Source organism: Chaetura pelagica, unplaced genomic scaffold, assembly GCF_000747805.2.
Source record: "Chaetura pelagica isolate M959 unplaced genomic scaffold, ChaPel_1.0 scaffold188, whole genome shotgun sequence".
Taxonomy (NCBI): domain Eukaryota; kingdom Metazoa; phylum Chordata; class Aves; order Apodiformes; family Apodidae; genus Chaetura; species Chaetura pelagica.
This window is the reverse complement of record NW_009954196.1, coordinates 1,281,880-1,288,110: the sequence shown is the minus strand read 5'-3', so window position 1 is coordinate 1,288,110 and position 6,231 is coordinate 1,281,880.

Genomic DNA, 6,231 nt, shown 5'->3' with positions numbered 1-6,231 from the left:
CAACTTACTTGGCTGACAGATCACTTTTCCACTCGTTAGCTTTTTATTTTTCTCTGTTTGAGGCATCCATTACCTGGCTAGCTTGCAAGTCCTGCCTATCAAGTTTAGTTGAGATTTATGGTCCTCTTAATTCCTGCCCTTTTGTCCTGTAGAGAGCCCAGGCTTTGGCTAGTCAACCCAGCTGACTTCATGGCAACTCCCTTGTATTAGGTCCGAACCCCTTGGTTACAGGCTTCCTTGCATTTAAGCTGAACTGATTCAACTCTTTGGCATGCAGTACAGTATTCACTCCTGCAACCTGTACTTCTTCCTCTGCCAGGGCTGTGAGCCTCAGCCTGCTCTTTATCATAGGTTAGCCCTCCAAAATTTCCCACGCCCTTCCCTACTTCTCCTTTTCCACATGACTGCCTTCAGGTCACAGCCTGAACGCTACCATCATTTTTAAGTCTACATCTTGTCTAAGGCGAATTTTATCAGCCTAAATAGTTTGCTCTTGCCTACCCAAAACCAAGGTACATTGTACAACTGTATCTTGCAATCTCAGCCTTGCCATGTAAGTGCTCACATCTCCTCTAGCACTGCCACATTTGCATCTTCTCCTATCTACCTTGAGAAAGGAATGAAAGAAATACCCTGAGTTCTCATGCCAGCCCCACTCTTCACTCTTTTCCTTTCTCTGGTGTCATGGTCCATGGCTACACAAAGCTTCCTCAGTTTTTTTGCCTAAACATCAGCCTCGTTTAAGCTCAGTGCAGTGTCAGCCCTATATTCCCTTCAGAGTGCACTTACTTCTCATTTTAGAAAAATGCAGTCCAAGTGCAAAACTCATTAAATACATGTTGAAACCAATAGACCACTAGGTGACAGATAAACAAATCAGCTTCTCCTCAGGCAACCTCCTCAGAAGGCTATTTCTCTCTCCCCAGGGAGGCACAAGATCTCTCATTTCTGCAATGTCCTGATAGCACGTGCAGACCTGCATTACAATGACGACTGTATACAAATCAGGGCTTCAGCCGCTTGCCCGCTGAACCCAGGAAGGCACTACACACCTTCATATAAGATTGGCCAGATTTTTTTTAATTAATTCTTTGCTGCCTTATGAAGCACTGTGGATCAGCAGTAGATGGGACACAAGACAGGATGAACAGTACTGAGATAGGGTCCTCCCTCTTGCAATTAATACCTACCTGGATAATTTGCTGACGTAATTTATTACCAAATTGGCAATAAACACTATTCTAGCCTTTCACTGTCCTCTCAGATTGCTGAGGACATTAATTTTCTCTTACCTTCTTGGATGTCTATCTTAGTACATCCCAGCAATGCAACTGCAACATACCTCTGCTTCTTGCATTTATATCTGAGACATGGCTCCCACCTCTTTGACTTACAAGGCCAGAAGTATCTTCTTGTCTTAAATTATTGGCATTGATATATGTTGTAGAAATGTAATGGTATGTAGAGGAAACTGGGCAGGTATTTTATCTTTTCTCCCCCCTCTACTCAGCACTAATAGAGGCACACCTGGAGTACCATATCCAGGTCTGGGCTCCCTAGCTCAAGAAAGGTATGGACTTACCATAGCAAGTTCAGCAAGGGACCATGAAGCTCCTTGATTAAGGGACTGGAACATCTGACCTAAGAGGAGAGATGGAGAGCTGGGACTGCTCAGCCTGGAGAAAAGGTGTATTAATACTTGATGAGGAGGCCAGTAAAAAAGATAAAGCCAGGCTCTTCTCAGTGATGCCTGGTGACAGGACAAGAGGCAGTGGGCACAAACTGAAATATAGGGAATTTTTTTAAAGAAGAAAACTCTTTTCTACTGCAAGAGCTATCAAGCACTGGCACAGGCTGCCCAGAGAGGTTGTAGAGTCTCCATCTTTGCAGATACTCAAAACCCAACTGGACGTGACCCTGAACAGCCTGCTCTATCTGACCCCTGTGTGAGCAGCTGGGTTGGAGGAGCCAGTCTCAGCTGTGCCTGCCAAGCTGCAAGCTAACAGGCTCCTCTGGCCTAAAATGCTGCAAAATCGACCCAAGTCATAGTGTTTAACTGTTCATTTAAAGCAAAAGAGGTTATTAAATATCCAGATGTCGAGAGAATGGAGTTGCTCGATCACACCATGGCTGTCTACATTAACTGCCTCAGGGAATGTAATAGCTAAAGTATGAAAAAAACACCCCTTGCTCGAGTCTTGCTGCTGTAAGAATTGCATAACTGGGCACTCAGACCCAAACCTCCAGCAGACAACCAAGCAAGCCTCCGCCCAAAAAGGAAAGGGAGCCTTGGTGAACCACAGAGCAACTAGTGACAGCCCCAGGTGGACTACACAAAGGAGCAGACACTGTCCTGTCTACCTCCATGCTACAGACTTCCCACTGGCAGCAACATCAGTCCTTTAGCACATTCTTAGTAGAGTCACTTTAACTAAAACCAGCTTTGGATAGGGATGACACAGCCAAGGCAGCCCTTTCCTTTGCAATGGTGTGCCACAGCCAAACACAGCCCAGAGCACACAGCAACCTCTCAGGTTGACAAAATATGTCACATCTAAAAGTGAAATTGCCCTCAAGTTATTTAAAAAAATTAAAAAATCAAAGCCTCATAAAACATGTATTTTATAGTGTTTACTGCAAAGCCTCTTCAGCTACGCAAAAAAATAAATAAATCTCCTACCTGCATCAACTCCTCTTTTTTGTGACTCCATGGAGATGGCTGCAAGTCCTCTGTGTCTTCGCATACATATGAACATATACATACGAACACATGAATGTTTTTTTTTTCCTAAATAATTGAAGAACCAGAAAGTTAATCTTTTTGCAAACATGGAAATTTTTAGCAGAATCAAACATCCTCCCAAAAGCACCCAAAAAAGCAATCTGTGAACTATTCTCCAAATGGTTGCTTTGGTGCTTTTAATTTTTTACCATTTGAAACAGCTGATTCTCACATCCCTCTCTTTGTGAAAGAGATGGGAAGATTCATGGATCTGACTAATCTGAGCAACAGTACCTTGAAAAAAGAAGAGAGACTGATTTCTAAGGACTAAAATTTTAAATTCGGTTTGAACCTAGAAAGAGTCCATACATTTTCATATTTTGCACTCTGAACTCAACTGTTTCACTAAAAACAAAGCTAAAGTGCAAAAGGGCAGAGATCAGTTCTGCGATAACAAGCAGCCTCTTTCAGTGCCTGTTTTTAGCTCTGCTTTCTGACCTTAATATCACTGACCAGATTCTCAGGAGAAAGCCAAATACCCAAACTCCTCCAGAGGCTCCAGACGATCCTCCTCTGGCAATAAAAAGGGGCATCAAGGAAAATGCTGAAAGAATTTATAATTGTGCCTGACAGTTGGGAATTCTGGCACAAACTTTAGGCAAAGTTAAACACAATGCAATTTTGGGGGGAAACCCTGGACAAAATTTAACGTTGTCTTCTACAGAAAAATGTATGCTAGGAGCTAATACACTCCATGTTTAATAGATGCTGAAAAGGAAAGTTATGATAGTGCAGAATATATAATACATGTATCCAATATGTCATCTCACACAGTGGGAATAAAGTGGTTAAAGAATACAGTAAATCCTACTGAAGGCACAAATATTTTTTTTGCATTAAAGCAGCATATTTGGCAAGAAGGAAGAAACCTGTACTGGGACAGAGTCTACTGCATGGCACGTCACTGAGTGAGGCCACAAAATTAAAAATTCAGCCTTCTGTGGCACCAAGACTTTTCTTCAAATTCACTTACAGCTTCCTCTGCAGCAGGTAAAATGAAGAACAGCTGGAAGAGATGGGATGCCCTGGAAAGAGATAACCTTAGGAAAAAAAATATTTGTGCTTTTAGGAACATTTGAGTATAGCCGAAGCTATCCCTAGAAAATGCCCCATGGTAGGTTGGTGGGGCTTGCACCAGAAAAGACCCAGGCCATCTTACCTGGACACACGGGACACTGCTATTTTGCATGCTCAGGATATTTTTCAATCCTCTAAGATATAAAAAGTTTAAAAATCTCCTTATTGACCAGACAAACCTTGTACATTTCCTAATGCATTCCTCAGCCTGGGTGGCCTCACTTACCCACAAGCTCTTCGGCAATTACAGCTGGCATTTGCAAGCCCAGCACTGATTTGTAGCATGGACCATGTAGCATGGGTTAAGTCTACCAATTGAGACGTCTATGCCACACTGTCACTGCTGAGAGGTAAAATCCCTTCCGTGCTGTTAAATTGGTTTGGGCAACTGCCAGGGCCCAATCTAAATGAAACTGGACAGCACACGTTGCACTGCCTAGTGCTCAAATGTTGCAAAAAGTGCCTGCTGAGCGCTACCTCAGATGTCTCGATAGAAAAACTTACCTGAGATAACCTACAGTTGTTCAGCTAGCACGTAGGCAGGAACAGTCAAGTAAAGTGGTAACTCAGACTTTCTCCATTACTTTCTGCAGAGACCATGCTCATTAACCAGATAAGCAGCTTCACTGATCAGATGAATAGTTAGACTCTGTGTGTCTCTCCCCTGCTACGCTTCCATACACTTTGAAATAAAAATGTTAAGCTGAAATTGCTACAGCTTCTGAGTCCCATATATTATGAGTTCTCTTCATTTTTTGCCACCTGTCATATTTTGCCAAAAATAACAAGAACTAAAGTGGGAAAAGCACGTAAGAAAGCAGGCACCAAGCCAACATTTAACAGTGGTACCTGAAAGGAGGACTACAGCAATACCCACAGTGCTGCACCATTTGGCATCGTCCATCACTTCTTCACAGGCTAATGGACTGCATAAGGATGCTGAGCACAGCGAGGGAGAAAATGAGAACAAGACAGAGCTTTGACAGTTCACCTCTGGCTAAATGAGAGAGCATTTGAAATCTGCAACAGTTGAATTATTTTCTTCCCATAAAGGAACATCATAAAAGATACTAACGGACCTTTTCAAACAGTCCAGATGAGGCAGTGAAAAGAGGGCACGTCTTCCCTCTGCACTCCACTTGTGGCACACATCCTACTCGTTTTAGTGAAAACCCAACCTCCTAACCAGAACTTGGGGGAGGTCTGCAGACATTCCATAGCCTAAAACGGTTAGGCAATAACTGATTTTTTTTCCTTAGTAAAGAACTGACCTTGAATCACGAAACGAGTCATTCTTCTCTTACACCAAGGGTCCTCTCCCGTCCGAAGCAAAAGGATGCAGCAAGCGCACATGCGCGCCAGCCTGCGCGCGCTGCTGCCACGGGGCCAGCAAGAAAGGGAAGAGCGCTCAAGTTCATGCACATTTTTATTGAGTAGTAATATAAAATGCTTCTTTCATTGTTACAAGTGCATGCTTTGATTGCCAACATTTCGAAGTCAAATTACAAAGGCAAGGCTGTAGGCTGTAGTGAATTACTTGGGCACTTATACAATTGTTAAAAAATATCAATGGACTGTTTTGTGTTGTTTCTTTTTCAGAATGAACCAGTTGAAACCCGTAACTGATATACAAAGGGAAAAAAGTGAAAAAATTACACATTTTGTGGCACATGACAGAACAGAACAAAATGACTAAACCATTATGACATTAACAGTTATCATGCATTTAGAATTTCACATGTAACTACAAACTTATTTAAATTTCACAAGGTTTGCTAAACATGCTACCGATCTATATGTGCACTGACAAGCTTATGTTAAAAACTTTAAGAATACTCTTCCCTTAAATTTTTCAAAGCTTTTTTTTGATTACAAAATTTCAAAGGCATTAAGCATTGTTTTTTAGAGAATATAAAGTACGCCAGTATACATACATTTCCAGTATAAGTCAGACCACTAAGCGCATTACAGTCCCATACAGGCCTATACAGCCATTTTTTTCTTAAAAAACATGCATAGGCAGATTTTTACAGAATATAGATGCTTTTCACTGCACTTAATATGGTGTCTTGTTCACTATACTTAAAAATGCACCACTCATAAATATTTAAATTCAGCAAGCCACAACCAAGACTTGATTTACCAAAAAAAACCCAGAAAACCCCCCAAACCAAACCCCCCTAAATATAAACAGCAAAAAAAGATAAATGTTATCATTATTCCAGTTTTTTTTTTAAACAAAGAAAAGGATAATCGCTGCCAAATTAGTAAGATAAGTCTTATATTTAAAGAAGGGCATTGAAGCACACTAAAGAAACCTGAGGTAAGCATAATCTGTACAAAATTAAACTGTCGCTCTCGCTCGCTCTCTC